This window comes from Leuresthes tenuis, unplaced genomic scaffold, assembly GCF_036924035.1.
Source record: "Leuresthes tenuis unplaced genomic scaffold, fLeuTen1.0.hap1 SCAF_5, whole genome shotgun sequence".
Lineage (NCBI taxonomy): Eukaryota > Metazoa > Chordata > Actinopteri > Atheriniformes > Atherinopsidae > Leuresthes > Leuresthes tenuis.
The window spans coordinates 25,706,878-25,729,485 of NW_027325359.1; the positions used below are offsets into that span (position 1 = coordinate 25,706,878).

At 45.7% G+C, this 22,608-nt stretch overlaps 3 non-coding genes across 3 annotated transcripts; all 3 read right to left on the reverse strand.

The window, feature by feature from the left end:
* Window positions 1-2,388: 2,388 nt before the first annotated feature.
* On the reverse strand, window positions 2,389-2,502 carry LOC140308333 (U5 spliceosomal RNA). The gene has a single exon (XR_011916290.1). It is a non-coding gene; the product is annotated as a U5 spliceosomal RNA (small nuclear RNA).
* Window positions 2,503-2,913: 411 nt separating this feature from the next.
* LOC140307861 (U2 spliceosomal RNA) lies at window positions 2,914-3,104 on the reverse strand. Its single transcript, XR_011915887.1, has one exon. It is a non-coding gene; the product is annotated as a U2 spliceosomal RNA (small nuclear RNA).
* A 285-nt stretch (window positions 3,105-3,389) lies between these two features.
* LOC140308231 (U5 spliceosomal RNA) lies at window positions 3,390-3,503 on the reverse strand. Its single transcript, XR_011916197.1, has one exon. It is a non-coding gene; the product is annotated as a U5 spliceosomal RNA (small nuclear RNA).
* Window positions 3,504-22,608: the final 19,105 nt, after the last annotated feature.

Genomic DNA, 22,608 nt, shown 5'->3' on the forward strand with positions numbered 1-22,608 from the left:
GATTTTCGAAATTTTTACTTTAATTTTTTCTAGCAATTATTGATGGACATTCAGACCTTCTTGCAGCTGAACATCTCCGCTCCCGCTTTTGATCATACATTGTCGGACATTCATACCTTGTCTTACCAGATTTTTACAAACTTTAGTCGAACATTCACACCTTCTTGCAGCTGAACACCTCCGCTCCCGCTTTTGATGGTGTAAAGTCGGGCTTTTGAGCCTTTTCTTACCCGGTTTTTAGAAATTATGGTTGGACATTCAGACCTTGCAGCCGAACACCTCCGCTCCCTCTTTTGATTATACATTGTCGGGCATTCGCACCTTGTCTTACCCGCTTTTTACAAACTATAGTCAGACATTCACACGTTGCAGCTGAACCACCTCCGCTCCCTGTTTTGATCATGTATGGTCTGGCAATACTACCTTTTCTTACCCGTTTGTGAGTAATTATGGCTGGACATTCACACCTACTTTCAGCAGAACACCACCTCTCTCGCTTTTGATGATGTATGGACCGGCATTCTTACCTTTTCTAACACATTTTTCAGCAATTATGGTCGCAGATTCACACCTACTCACAGACAAACAACTCCGCTCCCGCATTTGATGGTGTATAGTCGGGCATTCTCACCCTTTCTCATCAGCTTTTTGCAAATCATGATCTGACATTCACACCTACTTGCAGTCGAAAAGCTCTGCTCCCGCTTTTGATTATGTTTGGTTGGATATTCGAACCTTTTCTTAACTGCTTTTTACAAACTTTGTTCGGAGGTTCACGTCTTCTTGAAGCCGAACACCTCCGCTTCCGCTTTTGATGGTGTACAGTCGGGCATTTTAACCATTTCTTACCCGCTTTTTACCAACTATGGTCGGACATTCACACCTTCTTGCAGCTGAACACCTCCGCTCCCGCTTTTGATGGTGTATAGTCGGGCTTTCGAGCCTTTTCTTCCCCGGTTTTTACAAATTATGGTTGGACATTCAGACCTTGCAGCTGAAAACCTCCGCTCCCTCTTTTGATCATACATTGTTGGGCATTCGCACCTTGTCTTACGCGCTTTTTACAAACTTTAGTCAGAAATTCACACCTTGCAGCTGAACCACCTCCGCTCCCTGTTTTGATCATGTATAGTCTGGCAATACTACCATTTCTTACCCGTTTGTGAGTAATCTTCTAAAAGGTCATACCTGTCATTTTTTCCATTGAAACCATAAATATTTAAGAGGTTAAAGTCTTGCCCCATAAAATTCAAGTGTGCTAAAAGTGCCCGTCCGTCTCGCACCAGAACATGCGGATTTTTAATTAGAATGGCCACACCATCATTTTTAATTTGATTTGAGCCACTCCATATCGATAAATTGGGCCACATTTCCTCCCATTGTCTATGGTTTTTCAAAAAAGGTAGTCCACATTCTTGTATTAAAAACACATCTGATTTTATGGAGTCTAAGAAGGATATAATACTCTGGGCTCTTGTCTTTGATTTCACACTTCTCACATTTAGTGTTGAGAAGGTGAGAACCATTAAAAGGATAAAGGAAAGTAGGTATGTCATTTTCGTTTTTCTAAGTTATCAAAACAAATTACACACTCAGGTTATTTCTTGGGAAACTAGCTCTCCTTTTCGGACTCTCGTGTTGGCCTCTGATGCAATGTTGCATTTAACTTTGAGTCCCTGGGGGTTGATTGCAGAGCTAAAGGGAATCAGAGGACAACTCAGATGCCGTCCTCCTCGGCTGTTGACCTTCGGGGAGGTGAGTACCTTCACTAGACTCACCTGTCTGCTCTTCCTCCTCATTTAGCTTAGCTCCACCCTCTGCCTGTGAATTCTCACAGACTTCAGCACTGAGTGGTGAGGCCTCTACAGGCCCCTCTCCTTTTTGCTCCTCACTTCCAATCCAAGCTTTTAGCGGGAAGTTTGAATTTATTGGGTCAACCTCTTCACTTTGTTCACCAACTGCCACCTCAGAAGAGGTGATTTAATTCTCCACAGAGATTACATTTCCTGCCATTTGGACACTCTCCAAAAGTGTCCCCAATTTCTCTGCACTTCCCACATATCACCTTGGTACAAGCCTCAACCAGGTGCCCATGCTCACCACACTTGCGGCAGAGCTTGGGCTGCCCCTGGTACTGGATGTAACCTCGGTTTTCGAGGTGGCCAGAGTGTCACTTTGCATCTCCGCCCACCCGCTGCACTGAGCACTCTTCAGCCCTTTTAAATGGTATAACTTTGCACTCCCGCACGCTCCAGCGAGCACCATTCAAGCAACAACTTTGCACTCCAGCTTCAAACATCGGCACAGTCGCAACAAGTAAGGCAACTCTACTCAGAGAAGTCACTCTGCACAGTAACAAGATTTCTTTTGCACAGACAGAAAGGGCTTCACCCGCAAAGGTAAAGCCTGCCAAAAATAGCAACAACTCATTAGTGCTGCTCTCCACGGAAGTCTTTAGTAAAAGGCGAAAGACTTGTACATTATGAAGAGAAACCAGAGTACGATTATCTGTCACTGCGGGAGCAGGGCATCAGGCTAGTTGGCATAGCCACCTTCCCCATGGTGAGCTTTGCTTGGTTGAGACGCTTGCTCCCCCTCCTTGCTCCTCGGCTGACCAAGTAGGAAAAATCGGGCCCTATTCGATGGCTGCCTTGTCTTTTACTCTGTGCAAAAGACAAGGCAGCCACAAACACCACGGGAACACCGTATTGAGGCTTTGTTCTGACCGCTCATTCAGTGTCGCGTTTCTTTCAAGCAATTCTCCCGGTTAGCCCGCACTCGGCTCGCCCCCAGAGCTGTGTTAAAGTCTACTTCGCATTCACTCTCTTTTCTCAGCAGACTAAAAGAAAGTTTCATCTTGGGCTCCCTGAAACTTCCATCCTGCACCACTGTTTGCTTTTTCACAAGAGCAGAGAAGAGCGCACCGTTCCCAGCGGCACTGCAGTACCGGGTCGATGCTTGGAGTGAACGGAGCAAGCTCCTTTTTCAACTCCTATTGCTAAAAATCAATTTAATATGTAGTCCTCGTACAAAGGCCATATCAGATATTAAACTGATAAGAACAGGTACTACACTTGATCTTAGCCAAAAGGCCGAGAAGTGATATCTGTCCACTGGTTCACGTCCAAGGGCCCTTCCTGGCACAATGCGCACTTGTAACGGTGTTCTTTTTATGGCCATAGGTGGCCAGAGTGTCACTTTGCACCTCCGCCCACCCGCTGCACTGAGCACTCTTCAGCCCTTTTAAATGGTATAACTTTGCACTCCCGCACGCTCCAGCAAGCACCATCCAAGCAACATCGGCACAGTTGCAACAAGTAAGGCGACTCTACTCAGAGAAGTCACTCTGCACAGTAACAAGATTTCTTTTGCACAGACGGAAAGGGCTTCACCCGCAAAGGTAAAGCCTGCCAAAAATAGAAACAACTCATTAGTGCTGCTTTCCACGGAAGTCTTTAGTAAAAGGCGAAAGACTTGTACGTTATGAAGAGAAACCAGAGTACGATTATCCATCACTGCGGGAGCAGGGCATCAGGCTAGTTGGCATAGCCACCTTCCCCATGGTGAGCTTTGCTTGGTTGAGACGCTTGCTCCCCCCCTTGCTCCTCGGCTGACCAAGTAGGAACAATCGGGCCCTATTCGATGGCTGCCTTGTCTTTTACTCTGTGCAAAAGACAAGGCAGCAACAAAAACACCACGGGAAAACCGTATTGAGGCTTTGTTCTGACCGCTCATTCGGTGTCGCGTTTCTTTCAAGCAATTCTCCCGGTTAGCCCACACTCGGCTCGCTCCTAGAGCCGTGTTAAAGTCTACTTCGCATTCATTCTTGTTTCTCAGCAGACTCTTGGGATTTTATCTATAAAATGAATTCCTTCACTCAAACTATGTTAAAACTGCTTTGTCCTTCATATTTACCATGTCTAGAAAGATTTAAACAAAAAAAACAACGTTGTACTTTGCAGTAAAAGACAGAGCAAATCTAAAGTTTCATGAATCCGAGAATAAGCTTACTTTCATGAGTTCTTCACGATTTGGGATTTTGCTATAAAATGAATTCCTTCACTCAAACTAAATCGCTAATCTGTTACATGTAAGGCAGATGTCAAATTCACCGAAATAGGATCTAAGGGTATTCGGCCAATCGAGCTGTAGCAGCTTCGGTAAAAGAGTATAAGTTGAAGAGTTTGTGAATAAAGGTGTGCGCACCCATAGTGAGCTGTAGGAAAATAGGCAGGGAGCAATGCCGGCTGGGGTATATGTTCTTGTATGTTGTCTGACTGTTTGATTTGAATGTGTTGTGTAAGTGTCCCGTTGAATGTTACATGTTTGGGCTTTGACACGCTTCACTGTGGTTGTTAACTGTGTGGTGTGTCCTGAAATGTTATATGTTTGGGCTGTGTGACATGCTTAATGCTTGTCAGTAGCTACCCACTTATTCATATATAGCAACTGACAACATAAGAAGTCCGGACATACTTTGATAGTAGTTGTAGAAGTATCCTTATTGATAATAGATAAACTAATTCATAGTGATAGAACAGTAGATGAACAGGTGCCTGCACATGTCTCACGAAAATAAAATGGGTGTATGATTGCTGACGGCAGAGCAATACTGCCAAACTTATGAGTTCTTGTGGCAAACTTGATTCAGTGTCTTGACGTGTATACGCTGTTTCGCTGACTTGATTGTCACAAGAAACAAAGTGTGTTTGATAAGATCCGACCATTTTATTACGGGAGGATCAGTATCAGTATTCGGCTGCAAGTAGGTGTGAATGTCCAACCATAATTTGTAAAAAGCGGGTAAGAAAAGGTTCTCATGCCCGACTATACATTAACAAAAGCGGGAGGAGAGGTCTTCGGATGAGAGTGGGTGAGAATTTCCAACCATAATCTATAAAATGCGGTGAAGAAAAAGGTGTGAATGCTACATAGAACACTCAAAAGTGGAGCGGAAGTGTTCGGCTGCAAGAAGGTGTGAATGTCCAACTATATTTGGTGAAAAGTAGGTGAAGCAAGGTCTGAATGCCCAACCTTACATCATCAAAAGCGAGATCAGGTGTTTGGCTGCAAGAAGGCCATAGTTTGCCAAAAGCGGGTAAGGTGCGAATGACCGACTAAATATCAACAAAAGTGGGGGCGGAGGTCTTCGGATGCAAGTGGGTGTGAATATCCCACCATACAAGTATGGTGGAGAGGAAGCTGTGAATGGCCGACCATAGTAAAAAGCGGGTGAGAAAAGGTGCGAATGTCCACCATTATACACCATCAAAACAGGGAGCGGAGGTGTTTGGCTGCGACAAGGTGTGAATGTCCACCCATAATTAATGAAAAGCGGGCAACAAGTAGGTTTGAATGCCCAACCATACATCATCAAAATAAGGAGCGGAGGTGTTCCGTTGTAAGAAGTTATGAATGTCCGACCATAGTTGGTAAAAAGCGGGTAAGAAAAGGTTAAAATACCCGACTGTACACAATCAATAGCGGGAGCGGAGTTGTTCGGCTACTAAAAGGTGTGAAAGTCCGACCAAGTTTTGTAAAAAGCGGGTAAGAAAAGGTTCGAAAACCCGACAATTTATGATCAAAAGAGGGAGCGGAGTTGTTCAGCTGCAAGAAGGTCTGAATGTCCATCAATAATTGCTAGAAAAAATTAAAGTAAAAATTTTGAAAATCAAACCGCACATGATCATAAGTGGGAGAGGAGGTGTTCAGCTGCAAGAAGGTGTGAATGTCCACCCATAATTACTGAAAAATGGGTAAAAAAAAGGTGCGAATACCCAACCATACATCATCAAAAGCAGCTGTGGATGTGTTCGGCTACAAGAGGGTTTGAACGTCCAACCAAAGTTTGTAAAAAGCAGTTAAGAAAAGTTTCGAATATCCAACCAAACATAATCAAAAGCGGGAGCAGAACTGTTCGACTGCAAGTAAGTGTGAATGTCAGATCATAATTTGCAAAACAACAACTATACACCATCAAATGCGGGAGCGGAGTTGTTCGTCTGTTAGTAGGTGTGAATCTCCGACCATAATTGCTGAAAAATGTGTTAGAAAAGGTAAGAATGCCGGTCCATACATCATCAAAAGCGAGAGAGGTGGTGTTCTGCTGAAAGTAGGTGTGAATGTCCAGCCATAATTACTCACAAACAGGTAAGAAAATGTAGTATTGCCAGATCATACATGATCAAAACAGGGAGCGGAGGTGGTTCAGCTGCAAGAAGGTGTGAATGTCCGACTAAAGTTCAAATATATTCACAAAAGCGGGAGGAGAGGTCTTCGGATGAGAGTGGTTGAGAATTTCCAACCATAATCCATAAAATGCGGTGAAAAAAAGGTGTGATAGAACACTAAAAGGTGGAGCAGACGTGTTCCGCTGTAAGAAGGTGTGAATGTCCGACCATAGTTTGTAAAAAGCGGGTAAGAAAAGGTTAAAATACCCGACTGTACACCACCAATAGCGGGAGCAGGGTTGTTCGGGTACAAGAAGGTGTGAAAGTCCACCCATGGTTTGTAAAAAGCGGGTAACAAAAGGTTCGAATGCCCGAATATATACTATCAAAAGCGGAAGCGGAGGTGTTCGGCTGCAAGAAGGTGTGAACGTCCGACCAAAGTTTGTAAAAAGCAGTTAAGAAAAGGTTCGAATATCCAACCAAACAAAATCAAAAGCGGGAGCAGAGCTGTTCGACTGCAAGTAGGTGTGAATGTCCAGCCATAATTACTCACAACCGGGTAAGAAAAGGTAGTATTGCCAGACCATACATAATCAAAACAGGGAGCAGAGGTGGTTCAGCTGCAACGTGTGAATGTCTGACTATAGTTTGCAAAAAGCGGGTAAGACAAGGTGCGAATAACCGACAATGTATGATCAAAAGAGGGAGCGGAGGTGTTCGGCTGCAAGGTCTGAATGTCCAACCATAATTTCTAAAAACCAGGTAAGAAAAGGCTCGAAAGCCCGACTATACACCATCAAAAGCGGAAGCGGAGGTGTTCGGCTTCAAGAAGACGTGTACCTCCGAACAAAGTTTGTAAAAAGCAGTTAAGAAAAGGTTCGAATATCCAACCAAACATAATCAAAAGCGGGAGCAGAGCTGTTCGACTGCAAGTAGGTGTGAATGTCAGATCATAATTTGCAAAAAGCTGATGAGAAAGGGTGAGAATGCCCGACTATACACCATCAAATGCGGTAGCGGAGTTGTTCGGCTTTGAGTAGGTGTGAATGTCCAGCCAAAATTACTCACAAACGGGTAAGAAAAGGTAGTATTGCCAGACCATACATGATCAAAACAGGGAGCGGAGGTGGTTCAGCTGCAAGAAGGTCTGAATGTCCGACTAAAGTTTGTAAAAAGCGCGTAAGACAAGGTGCGAATGCCAGACAATGTATGATCAAAAGAGGGAGCGGAGGTGTTAGGTTGCAAGAAGGTCTGAATGTCCAACCATAATTTGTAAAAACCGGGAAGAAAAGGCTCGAAAGCCCTACTATACACCATCAAAAGCGCGAGCAGAGGGGTTCAGCTGCAAGAAGGTCTGAATGTCCATCAATAATTTCTTTAAAACATGAAAGAAAATTTTCGAATATCAAACCGCACATGATCATAAGCGGGAGAGGATGTTTTCAGCTGCAAGACGGTGTGAATGTCCACCCATAATTCCTGAAAAATGGGTAAAAAAAGGTGCGAATGCCCAACCATACATTATCAAAAGCAGCTGTGAATATCAGATCATAATTTGCAAAAAGCTGATGAGAAAGAGTGAGAATGCCCGACTATACACCATCAAATGCGGGAGCGGAGTTGTTTGTCTGTGAGTAGGTGGGAATGTCCGACCATAATTGCTGAAAAATGTGTTAGAAAAGGTAAGAATGCCGGTCCATACATCATCAAAAGCGAGAGAGGTGGTGTTCTGCTGAAAGTAGGTGTGAATGTCCAGCCATAATTACTCACAAACGGGTAAGAAAAGGTAGTATTGCCAGACCATACATAATAAAAACAGGGAGCGGAGGTGATTCAGCTGCAAGAAGGTCTGAATGTCCGAGCATAGTTTGTAAAAAGCGGGTAAGAAAAGGTTTGAATGCCCGAAAATACACCATCAAAAGAGGGAGCGGACGTGTTCCGCTGTAAGAAGGTGTGAATGTCCGACCAGAGCTGGTAAAAAGCGGGTAAGAAAAGGTTAAAAAACCCAACTGTACACAATCGATAGCGGGAGCAGATGTGTTCGGCTACAAGAAGTTGTGACAGTCCGACCATGGTTTTATAAAAAGCGGGTAAGAAAGGGTGCGAATGCCCGACAATGTATGATCAAAAGAGGCAGCGGAGGCTTTCGGCTACAAGAAGGTTTGAATGTCCGACCATAGTTTGTAAAAAGCGGGTAAGAAAAGGTTCGAATGCCCGACTATACACCATCAAAAGCGGAAGCGGAGGTGTTCCGCTGTAAGACGGTGTGAATGTCCGACCATAGTTGGTAAAAAGCGGGTAAGAAAAGGTTAAACTACCCGACTGTACACAATAAATAGCGGGAGTGGAGTTGTTCGGCTGCAAGAAGGTGTGAACGTCCGACCAAAGTTTGTAAAAAGCAGTTAAGAAAAGGTTCGAATATCCAACCAAACAAAATCAAAAGCGGGAGCAGAGCTGTTCGACTGCAAGTAGGTGTGAATGTCCAGCCATAATTACTCACAACCGGGTAAGAAAAGGTAGTATTGCCAGACCATACATAATCAAAACAGGGAGCAGAGGTGGTTCAGCTGCAACGTGTGAATGTCTGACTATAGTTTGTAAAAAGCGGGTAAGACAAGGTGCGAATAACCGACAATGTATGATCAAAAGAGGGAGCGGAGGTGTTCGGCTGCGAGGTCTGAATGTCCAACCATAATTTCTAAAAACCAGGTAAGAAAAGGCTCGAAAGCCCGACTATACACCATCAAAAGCGGAAGCGGAGGTGTTCGGCTTCAAGAAGACGTGTACCTCCGAACAAAGTTTGTAAAAAGCAGTGAAGAAAAGGTTCGAATATCAAACCAAACATAATCAAAAGCGGGAGCAGAGCTGTTCGACTGCAAGTAGGTGTGAATGTCAGATCATAATTTGCAAAAAGCTGATGAGAAAGGGTGAGAATGCCCGACTATACACCATCAAATGCGGTAGCGGAGTTGTTCGGCTTTGAGTAGGTGTGAATGTCCAGCCAAAATTACTCACAAACGGGTAAGAAAAGGTAGTATTGCCAGACCATACATGATCAAAACAGGGAGCGGAGGTGGTTCAGCTGCAAGAAGGTCTGAATGTCCGACTAAAGTTTGTAAAAAGCGCGTAAGACAAGGTGCGAATGCCAGACAATGTATGATCAAAAGAGGGAGCGGAGGTGTTAGGTTGCAAGAAGGTCTGAATGTCCAACCATAATTTGTAAAAACCGGGAAGAAAAGGCTCGAAAGCCCTACTATACACCATCAAAAGCGCGAGCAGAGGGGTTCAGCTGCAAGAAGGTCTGAATGTCCATCAATAATTTCTTTAAAACATGAAAGAAAATTTTCGAATATCAAACCGCACATGATCATAAGCGGGAGAGGATGTTTTCAGCTGCAAGACGGTGTGAATGTCCACCCATAATTCCTGAAAAATGGGTAAAAAAAGGTGCGAATGCCCAACCATACATTATCAAAAGCAGCTGTGAATATCAGATCATAATTTGCAAAAAGCTGATGAGAAAGAGTGAGAATGCCCGACTATACACCATCAAATGCGGGAGCGGAGGTGTTCGGCTCTGAGTAGGTGGGAATGTCCGACCATAATTGCTGAAAAATGTGTTAGAAAAGGTAAGAATGCCGGTCCATACATCATCAAAAGCGAGAGAGGTGGTGTTCTGCTGAAAGTAGGTGTGAATGTCCAGCCATAATTACTCACAAACGGGTAAGAAAAGGTAGTATTGCCAGACCATACATGATCAAAACAGGGAGCGGAGGTGGTTCAGCTGCAAGAAGGTGTGAATGTCCGACTAAAGTTCAAATATATTAACAAAAGCGGGAGGAGAGGTCTTCGGATGACAATGGTTGAGAATTTCCAACCATAATCTATAAAATGCGGTGAAAAAAAGGTGTTATAGAACACTAAAAGGTGGAGCGGAAGTGTTCGGCTGCAAGAAGGTGTGAATGTCCGACTATATTTGGTGAAAAGCAGGGGAAGCAAGGTCTGAATGCCCAACCTTACATCATCAAAAGCGAGATCAGAGGTGTTTGGCTGCAAGAAGGCCATAGTTTGCCAAAAGCGGGTAAGGTGCGAATGACCGACTAAATATCAACAAAAGTGGGGGCGGAGGTCTTCGGATGCAAGTGGGTGTGAATCTTCCACCATACAAGTATGGTGGAGAGGAAGCTGTGAATTGCTGACCATAGTTTGCAAAAAGCGGTTGAGAAAAGGTGCGAATGTCCAACCATACATGATCAAAACAGGGAGCGGAGGTGTTTGGCTGCGACAAGGTGTGAATGTCCACCCATAATTAATGAAAAGCGGGCAAGAAGTAGGTTCGAATGCCCAACCACACATCATCAAAAGCAGGAGTGGATGTGTTCGGCTACAAGAAGGTTTGAATGTCCGAGCATAGTTTGTAAAAAGCGGGTAAGAAAAGGTTCGAATGCCCAAACATACACCATCAAAAGAGGGAGCGGACGTGTTCCGCTTTAAGAAGGTGTGAATGTCCGACCAGAGTTGGTAAGAAGCGGGTAAGAAAACGTTAAAAAACCTGACTGTACACAATCAATAGTGGGAGCGGATGTGTTCAGCTACAAGAAGGTGTGACAGTCCGACCATGGTTTGTAAAAAGCGGGTAAGAAAAGTTGCAAATGCCCGACAATGTATGATCAAAAGAGGGAGCGGAGCTTTTCGGCTACAAGAAGGATTGAATGTCCGACCATAGTTTGTAAAAAGCGGGTAAGAAAAGGTTCGAATGCCCGACTATACACCATCAAAAGCGGAAGCGGAGGTGTTCCGCTGTAAGACGGTGTGAATGTCCAACCATAGTTGGTAAAAAGCGGGTAAGAAAAGGTTAAACTACCCGACTGTACACAATCAATAGCGTGAGTGGAGTTGTTCGGCTACAAGAAGGTGTGAAAGTCCGACCATGGTTTGTAAAAAGCGGGTAAGAAAAGGTTCGAATTCCCGAATATATACCATCAAAAGCGGAAGCGGAGGTGTTCGGTTGCAAGAAGGTTTGAACGTCCGACCAAAGTTTGTAAAAAGCAGTTAAGAAAAGCGTCGAATATCCAACCAAACAAAATCAAAAGCGGGAGCAGAGCTGTTCGACTGCAAGTAGGTGTGAATGTCCAGCCATAATTACTCACAAATGGGTAAGAAAAGCTAGTATTGCCAGACCATACATGATCAAAACAGGGAGCGGAGGTGGTTCAGCTGCAACGTGTGAATGTCTGACTATAGTTTGTAAAAAGCGGGTAAGACAAGGTGCGAATGCCCAACAATGTATGATCAAAAGAGGGAGCGGAGGTGTTCGGCTACAAGAAGGTGTGAAAGTCCGACCATGGTTTGTAAAAAGCAGGTAAGAAAAGGCTCGAATGCCCGAACATACACCATCAAAAGAGGGAGCGGACGTGTTCCGCTGTAAGAAGGTGTGAATGTCCGACCATAGTTGGTAAAAAGCGGGTAAGAAAAGGTTAAAATACCCGACTGTACACAATCAATAGCGGGAGCAGAGTTGTTCGGCTACAAGAAGGTGTGAAAGTCCACCCATGGTATGTAAAAAGCGGGTAACAAAAGGTTCGAATGCCCAAATATGTACCATCAAAAGCGGAAGCAGAGGTGTTCGACTGCAAGTAGGTGTGAATATCAGATCATATGCAAAAAGTTGATGAGAAAGGGTGAGAATGCCTGACTAAACACCATCAAATGCGGGAGCGGAAGTGTTTGGCTGTGAGTAGGTGTGAATGTCCGACCATAATTGCTGAAAAATGTGTTAGAAAAGGTAAGAATGCTGGACCATACATCATCAAAAGCGGGAGAGGTGGTGTTCGGCTGCAAGAAGGTGTGAAAGTCCGACCATGGTTTGTAAAAAGCGGGTAAGAAAAGGTTTGAATGCCCGAATATACACCATCAAAAGTGGAAGCGGAATTGTTCGGCTGCAAGAAGGTGTGAACGTCCGACCAGTTTGTAAAAAGCAGTGAAAAGCGAGAAAAAGCTTTTCGTTAGTTTTGCATGATTTGGGATTTTGCTTATAAAATGCATTCCTTCACTCAAACTATGTTAAAACTGATTTGTCCTTCATATTTACCTTGTCTAGAAAGATTTAAACAAAAAAAAACCCCCAACGTACTTTGCAGTAAAAGAAAGAGCAAATCTAAGATCTAAAAGTTTCAGGAATCCGAGTATAAGCTTGCTTTCATGAGTTCTTCACGATTTCGGATTTTGCTACAAAATGAATTGCTTTGCTCAAACCAAGTTAAACCTGCTTTGTCCTTCCATATTTATCAATGTCGAGATAGATTTAAACAAAACAAAGAAAACACGTTGTACTTTGCAATATAACAAATAGCAACACTGAAGGATCAGGAATCCGAGAATAAGCTTTTCATGTGTTGTGCATGTTTTGAGATTTTGTTTTAAAATGAATTCCTTCACTCAAACTATGTTAAAACTGCTTTGACATTGATAAATATGAAGACAAAGCAATTTTAACTTGGTTTGAGCAAAGCAATTCATTTTATAGGAAAATCCGAAATCATGCAGAACGTATGAAAATAAGCTTATTCTCGGATTCCTGTTCCTTCAGTGTTGCTCTTTCTTCTACTGCAATATACAATGTTGTTCTTTGTTGAAGTCGATCTAGACATTGATAAATATGAAGTTAAAAGCAGTTTTAACATAGTTTGAGTGAAGGAATTCATTTTATAGCAAAATCCCAAATCATGCAGAACGTATGAAAAGAAGCTTATTCTCGGATTCCTGTTCCTTCAGTGTCTCTCTTTCTTCTACTGCAATATACAATGTTGTTCTTTGTTGAAGTCGATCTAGACATTGATAAATATGAAGGACAAAGAAGTTTTCACTTGGTTTGAGTGAAGGAATTCATTTTATACATAAAATCCCAAATCATGCAGAACGTATGAAAGTAAGCTTATTCTCGGATTCCTGTTCCTTCAGTGTTGCTCTTTCTTCTACTGCAATATACAATGTTGTTCTTTGTTGAAGTCGATCTAGACATTGATAAATATGAAGGTAAAAGCAGTTTTAACATAGTTTGAGTGAAGGAATTCATTTTATAGCAAAATCCCAAATCATGCAGAACGTATGAAAATAAGCTTATTCTCGGATTCCTGATCCTTCAGTGTCTCTCTTTCTTCTACTGCAAAATCTAATGTTGTTCTTTGTTGAAGTCGATCTAGACATTGATAAATATGAAGGTAAAAGCCGTTTTACCATAGTTTGATTGAAGGAATGCATTTTATAAGCAAAATCCCAAATCATGCAGAACTCATGAAAAGCTTTTTCTCGGATTTCTGAACCTTTCTTTCTTTTACTGCAAAATACTACGTTGTTTTTTGTTCAAATCTATCTAGACATTTATAAATACCAGCCGAACATCTCTGCTGCCGCTTTTGATAATTTATGGTTTGGTATTCTTACCTTTTCTTACCCGTTTGTGAGTAATTATGGCTGGATATTCACACCTTCTTGCAGCCGAACACCACCTCTCCCGCTTTTGATGATGTATGGGCTGGCATTCTTACCTTTTCTAACACATTTTTCAGCAACTAGGGTGGGACATTCACACCTACTCACAGACAAACACCTCCGCTCTCGCATTTGATGGTGTATAGTAGGGCATTCTCACCCTTTCTCATCAGCTTTTTGCAAATTATGATCTGACATTCACACCTACTGCTTTTTACAAACTATGGTCAGACATTCACACCGTCTTACAGTGCAACACCTCCGCTCCCGCTTTTGATGGTGTATAGTCGGGCATTCAAACCTTTCTTACCCGCTTTTTACAAACTTTGGTCGGACATTCAGACCTTCTTGTAGCCGAAAACCTCCGCTCCCTCGTTTGATCATACATTGTCGGGCATTCGCACCTTTTCTTACCCGCTTTTTACAAACCATGGTGAGACTTTCACACCTTCTTGTAGCCGAACACATCCGCTCCCGCTATTGATTGTGTACAGTCGGATATTTGAACCTTTTCTTACCTTCTTTTTACCAACTATGGTTGGGCATTCACACCTACTTACAGCGGAACACGTCCGGTCTGTCTTTTGATGGTGTATGTTCGGGCATTCGAAGCTTTTCTTACCCGCTTTTTACAAACTATGCTCGGACATTCAAACCTTCTTGTAGCCGAACACATCCACTCCTGCTTTTGATGATGTATGGTTGGGCATTGGAACCTACTTGTTGCCCGCTATTCATTAATTATGGGTGGACATTAAAACCTTGTCGCAGCCAAACACGTCCGCTCCCTGTTTTGATCATGTATGGTTGGACATTCGCACCTTTTCTCACCCGCTTTTTGCAAACAATGGTCAGCAATTCATAGCTTCCTCTCCACCATACTTGTATGGTGGAATATTCACACCCACTTTCATCCGAAGACCTCCGCCCCCACTTTTGTTGATATTTAGTCGGTCATTCGCACCTTACCCGCTTTTGGCAAACTATGGCCTTCTTGCAGCCAAACACCTCTGATCTCGCTTTTGATGATGTAAGGTTGGGCATTCAGACCTTGCTTCACATGCTTTTCACCAAATATAGTCGGACATTCACACCTTCTTGCAGCCGAACACTTCCGCTCCACCTTTTAGTGTTCTATAACACCTTTTTTTCACCGCATTTTATAGATTATGGTTGGAAATTCTCAAACACTCTCATCCGAAGACTTCTCCTCTCGCTTTTGTTAATATATTTGAACTTTAGTCGGACATTCACACCTTCTTGCAGCTGAACCACCTCCGCTCCCTGTTTTGATCATGTATGGTCTGGCAATACTACCTTTTCTTACCCGTTTGTGAGTAATTATGGCTGGACATTCACACCTACTTTCAGCAGAACACCACTTCTCTCGCTTTTGATGATGTATGGACCGGCATTCTTACCTTTTCTAACACATTTTTCAGCAATTATGGTCGGAGATTCACACCTACTCACAGACGAACAACTCCGCTCCCGCATTTGATGGTGTATAGTTGGGCATTCTCACCCTTTCTCATCAGCTTTTTGCAAATTATGATCTGACATCCCTCCCTCCTGAGCTGTCACCTTATCGTGGTGGGGGAGTTTGCGTGCCCCAATGAGTCCGGGAGCTATGTTGCTCGGGGCTTTAAGCCCCTGGTAGGGTCACCCAAGGCAAGCAGATCCTAGATGAGGGACCAGACAAAGAACAGCTCAAAAGACCCCTTATGATGAACAAAAAATTTGGACCTCGTGATCCCTTGCCCGGATATGGGACACCGGGGCCTCCCCCCGGAGCCAGGCCCGGGGGTGGGGCCCGGCAGCGGGCGCCTGGTGGCCGGGTCTGTGCCCATGGGGCTCGGTCGGGCATAGCCCGAAATGATGACGTGGGTCCCCCTTCCGACGGGCTCACCACCCGTGGGAGGGGCCAAGGGGGTCGGGTGCGATGTGAGCTGGGTAGCGGCCGAAGGCAGAGGCCTTGGCGGTCTGATCCTCGGCTACTGAAGCTAGCTCTTGGGACGTGGAATGTCACCTCTCTGTTGGGGAAGGAGCCGGAGCTGGTGCGCGAGGCTGAGCGGTTCCGGCTAGATATAGTCGGACTCACCTCGACGCACGGCTTGGGCTCTGGAACCAGTCCTCTTGAGAGGGGTTGGACTCTCTTCCACTCTGGAGTTGCCCGTGGTGAGAGGCGCAGAGCAGGTGTGGGCATACTTATTGCCCCCCGGCTGTGTGCCAGTACATTGGGGTTTACCCCAGTGAACGAGAGGGTAGCCTCCCTCCGCCTTCGGGTGGGGGGACGAGTCCTGACTGTTGTTTGTGCCTATGCGCCAAACAGCAGTTCAGAGTACCCACCCTTTTTGGAGTCTCTGGGGGAGGCACTGGAGAATGCTCCTACCGGAGACTCCCTCTTTCTGCTGGGGGACTTCAATGCTCACGTGGGCAATGACAGTGAGACCTGGAGGGGTGTGATTGGGAGGAATGGCCCCCCCGATCTGAACCAGAGTGGTGTTATGTTGTTGGACTTCTGTGCTGGTCATGGACTGTCCATAACGAACACCATGTTCAGACATAAGGGTGTCCATATGTGCACTTGGCACCAGGACACCCTTGGCCGCAGTTCGATGATCGACTTTGTGGTTGTATCATCGGACTTGCGGCCGTATGTCCTGGACACTCGGGTGAAGAGAGGGGCGGAGCTGTCAACTGATCACCACCTGGTGGTGAGTTGGCTCCGCTGGTGGGGGAGGATGCCGATCAGACCTGGCAGGCCCAAACGTATTGTGAGGGTCTGCTGGGAGCGTTTGTCAGAATCCCCCGTCAGAAGGAGCTTTAACTCCCACCTCCGGCAGAGCTTCAACCATATCCCGGGGGAGGTGGGGGACATTGAGTCCGAATGGGCCATGTTCCGTGACTCCATTGCCGAGGCAGCTGATCAGAGTTGTGGCCGTAAGGTGGTCGGTGCCTGTCGTGGCGGCAACCCTCGAACCTGCTGGTGGACACCAGTGGTGAGGGAAGCCGTCAAGCTGAAGAAGGAGTCCTATCGGGCCTTTTTGGCCAGTGGGACCCTGGAAGCAGCTGATAGGTACCGACAGGCCAGACGGGCTGCGGCTTCGGCGGTTGCTGAGAAAAAAACTCGGGCCTGGGAGGAGTTCGGTGAGACCATGGAGAACGATTTCCGGACGGCCTCGAAGAGATTCTGGTCCACCATCCGGCGTCTCAGGGGGGGGAAGCGGCTCACAGTCAACACTGTTTACAGTGGGGACGGGGCTTTGCTGACCTCAACTAGGGATGTTGTGAGTCGGTGGGGGGAGTACTTCGAGGAACTCCTCAATCCTACCAACACGTGCTCGGAAGAGGCAGAGTCGGAGAGCTCGGAGACGGGGCCTCCCATTTCTGGGGCTGAGGTTGCCGAGGTGGTCAAAAAGCTCCTCGGTGGCAAGGCCCCGGGGGTGGATGAGGTCCGTCCTGAGTTTCTCAAGGCTCTGGATGTTGTAGGGCTGTCTTGGCTGACACGCCTCTGCAGCATCGCGTGGACATCGGGGACAGTGCCTCTGGACTGGCAGATTGGGGTGGTGGTCCCCCTCTTTAAAAAGGGGGACCGGAGGGTGTGTTCCAACTATAGGGGTATCACACTCCTCAGCCTCCCTGGTAAGGTCTATTCGGGGGTATTGGAGAGGAGGATCCGTCGGATAATCGAGCCTCGGATTCAGGAGATGCAGTGTGGCTTTCGTCCTGGCCGTGGAACAGTGGACCAGCTCTATACCCTCGGCAGGATCCTGGAGGGTGCATGGGAGTTCGCCCAACCAGTCTACATGTGTTTTGTGGACTTGGAGAAAGCGTTCGACCGTGTCCCTCGTGGAGTCCTGTGGGGGGTGCTCCGGGAATATGGAGTGCCGGACCCCTTGATAGGGTCCGTTCGGTCTCTGTATGACCGGTGCCAGAGTTTGGTCCGCATTGCCGGCAGTAAGTCGGATACGTTTCCGGTGAGAGTTGGACTCCGTCAGGGCTGCCCTTTGTCACCGATTCTGTTCCTAACTTTTATGGACAGAATTTCTAGGCGCAGCCAGGGCGTTGAGGGTGTCCGATTTGGCGACCTCAGAATCGGGTCTCTGCTTTTTGCAGATGATGTGGTTCTGTTAGCGTCGTCAGGCCGTGACCTTCAGCTCTCACTGGAGCGATTCGCAGCCGAGTGTGAAGCGGCTGGGATGAGAATCAGCACCTCCAAATCCGAGACTATGGTTCTCAGCCGGAAAAGGGTGGAATGCTCTCTCCGGGTCGGGAATGAGATCCTTCCCCAAGTGGAGGAGTTCAAGTATCTCGGGGTCTTGTTCACGAGTGAGGGACGAATGGAGCGGGAGATTGACGGGCGGATCGGTGCGGCGTCTGCAGTGTTGTGGGCTCTGCACCGACCCGTCGTTGTGAAGAGGGAGCTGAGCCAGAAGGCGAAGCTCTCTACTTACTGGTCAATCTACGTTCCCATCCTCACCTATGGTCACGAGTTGTGGGTAGTGACCGAAAGAACAAGATCGCGAATACAAGCGGCCGAAATGGGTTTCCTCCGCAGGGTGTCTGGGCTCTCCCTTAGAGATAGGGTGAGAAGCTCAGTCATCCGGGAGGGGCTCGGAGTAGAACCGCTGCTCCTCCGCATTGAGAGGAGTCAGATGAGGTGGCTCGGGCATCTGGTTAGGATGCCCCCTGGGCGCCTCCCTGGGGAGGTGTTCCGGGCACGTCCCACTGGGAGGAGACCCCGGGGAAGACCCAGGACACGCTGGAGAGACTATGTCTCTCGGCTGGCCTGGGAACGCCTCGGGGTCCCCCCGGAAGAGCTGGAGGAAGTGGCCGGGGACAGAGACGTCTGGGTTTCTCTGCTCAAGCTGCTGCCCCCGCGACCCGACCCCCGGATAAGCGGCAGATGATGGATGGATGGATGGATCTGACATCCACACCTACTTGCAGTCGAACAGTTCTGCTCCCGCTTTTGATTATGTTTGGTTGGATATTCGAACCTTTTCTTAACTGCTTTTTACAAACTTTGGTTGGACGTTCACACCTTCTTGTAGCCGAACACATCTACAGCTGCTTTTGATGATGTATGGTTGGGCATTCGCACCATTTTTTTCCCCTTTTTTCAGGAATTATGGGTGGATATTCACATCTTCTTGCAGCGGAACACCTCCTCTCCCACTTATGATCATGTGCGGTTTGATTTTCGAAATTTTTACTTTCATGTTTTCTAGCAATTATTGATGGACATTCAGACCTTCTTGCAGCTGAACACCTCCGCTCCCGCTTTTGATCATACATTGTTGGGCATTCGCACCTTGTCTTACCAGATTTTTACAAACTTTAGTCGAACATTCACACCTTCTTGCAGCTGAACACCTCCGCTCCCGCTTTTGATGGTGTAAAGTCGGGCTTTCGAGCCTTTTCTTACCCGGTTTTTAGAAATTATGGCTGGACATTCAGACCTTGCAGCCAAACACCTCCGCTCCCTCTTTACATGGCAAATGGATTTAATTTTAACAAGTCAGGGGTGAAACTGTTCACCTCCAACATATTTTATTTCCTACGTCATCCATCTGTGCTCGGGGCCAAGGCTGAGATAAACAAGGAGTTATCTCATAGAGAGGAACAAACAAATCCCAGCAGAAACCTTGAGGAGGAACTCCATCTGCCCCCACCCAAGAGGAACTTTGGAAAGGAGAGACATCAGAGGCAAGAAGAGAGGTCTTTATTTGCCCCAAACCCTCTCAACAGCACTAATGACCAGGACCAGGGACCAGGACCAGGACCTTCCCCAGCCCCCCAAACCCCTGACAGGTCATTGTGCTCCTCACCCTCCCTTTCTCCCTCCTCCTCCCCTCACCTGAAATTCACTGAGGAGATGATGGAACGGGTCAATGCTGGGCTTAGATCTACCCCCCAGCCCAATCCCTTTTTATCCCCCATAAACCCCCCACCAAAGCGGCCAAAGGTTCCCCGCCGAGCCCCGCCCCTACTAGAGCAGCCGAAGCGACGGAGCCCAGCCCCACCCCCTTCTGTCCCTTCACGCTGCCACCATGTACTGTCTCCGCAGTCTGATGTGTGATGTGTGAGGGGTCCAGGCTGTGTGAATTCTGACAGTCGTGACTTTTCCCAGGACAAGCTGGGACCCTGTTTATTAGAAGATCTTAAAATTTCTGTACTTTTAGGTGACAGAAGGAGAAATGTGACCCAGTCAAAACACAGAGAGTTGCACTCAAAAAGATCTTTAAATAAAGTAAACATACCTTGTGTGCCACAGACTGCACCCAAACACGAGGGGGCAAATAATACCTCTAAAACACTTAAGTTGGCTTTATTAAATGTTAGGTCTTTAGCTGGGAAAACATTCTTAATTGATGATTTTATCACTGAGCACACCCTGGATTTTATGTTTTTAAATGAAACTTGGTTGGAACAAAATAACAGTGCTGCTGTTCTTATTGAGTCAACCCCTCCTGGTTACAGTTTTATCAGCGAGGCCAGAGTGAGCAGGAGAGGAGGAGGGGTCGCAGTCTTATTCAATGAATCCTTTCAATGTAAGCAGTTATCTCCTGGAAGTTTTCAGTCCTTTGAATATATGGCTATACAGGTGAAGGCCTCACCCAGTGTCCTAATTAGTCCCTAAATACTGTTCAGATTTTTCTGAAGACCTCAGTGAACTGCTGTCTATGATCTGTGTTGATTTTGACTGTATAATTATTGTTGGTGATTTTAACATCCATATGGACAATCCTCAGGACAGAGGGACTAAAGACCTGAGTAACACTCTGGACAACTTTGGGCTGACTCAGCATATAACAGAGCCTACGCACAATAGGGGGCACACTCTAGACTTAGTGATCTCCAAGGGTCTAAGCATTTCAAAGATTACTGTGTCTGATGTGGGCCTGTCTGACCATTCCTGTGTTTTCTTTGAGAGTACGATTTCAGTGCACACAAATGTCTCAACAGCAGTGATCTCAAAACTGAAAACAGTAGTAAGATCTTTAACCAGGTTTTCTCCTTAGCACCTGCCCTGTCCGGGGGTTCAGTCAGTGAGCTCGTCAGTAGCTTTAATACTAAAATGTTAAATGTTATGGATACTATTGCTCCCATTAAGGTGAAGGTTATCTCTGGAAGGAAGAAGTCTCCATGGCGAAATTCCACACTGGTGAAAAATGGGAAAAGAGTGTGTCGGAAAGCTGAGCGCCGATGGAGAAAAACAAATCTCCAGGTTCATTATGACATCTATAAAGAGAAACTTCACTCTTATAATTTACAACTGAGGAATGCAAGGAAATCCTACTTCCCTGACATCATCACCAAAAACAGTCATAATGCTCGGGCCTTATTTGCTACAGTTGACAGGCTAACAAACCCTCCTGTGTCAGTGGCAAATGAACTCCATTCCACCATGGCCTGCAATGACTTTGCCAAATTCTTCATAGACAAAGTCCAAAATATTAGACAAGCAGTTGGTACATCAGCAGCAGGTTCAGCATATGTACTGTGTCCACCGAAAACCGGTTTAAACACCATGACACTATTTCAACCCATTAACAGTAAAGACCTGGAGGACATCTTACGTCACCTGAAGTCCTCCTCTTGCTGTTTAGACATCCTACCAACAGGTTTTTTCAAAGGGGTCTCAAAGACTTTGGAGTCAGACCTGTTACTGATTGTGAACCTGTCCTTAACGTCAGGTGTGTTTCCAGAGCCACTAAAAACAGCTGTAATTAAACCTCTGCTGAAAAAGGACAATCTTGATAAGACGCAAATGAACAACTACAGGCCCATCTCAAATCTCCCATTTTTAAGTAAGATCATTGAAAAAGCGGTTTTTCAACAGCTTAATTACTTTTTAACACAAAATAACTGCTATGATACCTTCCAGTCAGGCTTTAGACAGCACCACAGCACTGAGACTGCTCTGACCAAAGTGTTTAATGACATATGTCTGAATACAGACAGTGGAAAAATGTCAGTCTTAGTTTTACTGGATCTCAGTGCTGCCTTTGATACAGTTGACCACAATATATTACTCAAACAACTGGAGAACTGGGCTGGTCTTTCCGGAACTGTACTAAACTGGTTCAAAACATACTTAGAGAACAGGAAGTACTTTGTGTCAATAGGTAACTTTACATCTGAGCAGACAAGAATCACAAGTTCCCCAAGGTTCCATCCTGGGACCTCTTCTGTTTAACATCTACATGCTCCCACTGGCACAGATTATAAAAAACAACCAAATAAACTACCATAGCTATGCAGATGACACACAGATGTATATAACAATGTCACCAGGAGACAGAGGGCCTGTACAGGCCCTTGGAAAATGCATTGAGGAGATTAATGACTGGATGTGCCACAACTTCCTCCAGCTAAACAAAAACAAAACTGAGGTAATTGTCTTTGGAGCCAAAGATAAACGATTGAAAGTCACCACAGAGCTTCAATCTATAAATCTAAAAACGACCAACCAGGCCAGAAATCTGGGTGTAGTGATGGACTCAGACCTAAATTTGGACAAACACATTAAGGCATTAACAAAGTCAGCCTACTATCACCTTAAGAATATATCAAGGCTAAAAGATCTGATGTCTCAGCAGGACCTGGAAAAACTAGTCCATGCATTCATCTTTAGTAGGCTTGATTATTGTAATAGCATCTTTACAGGTCTGCCTAAAAAGTCAGTTAGACAACTGCAGCTCATCCAGAACTCAGCTGCTCGAGTCCTCACTAAGACCAAAAAAGTGGAGCACATCACAGTCCAGCTCTCAAGTCTTTACACTGGCTGCCTGTCCATCAGAGGATAGACTTTAAAGTTCTGATGCTGGTCTATAAAGCTCTGAATGGTCAAGGACCAAAATACATCAGTGACCTCCTGACCCACTATGAACCTTCCAGACCCCTCAGGTCATCTGGATCCGGTATTTTATCAGTTCCC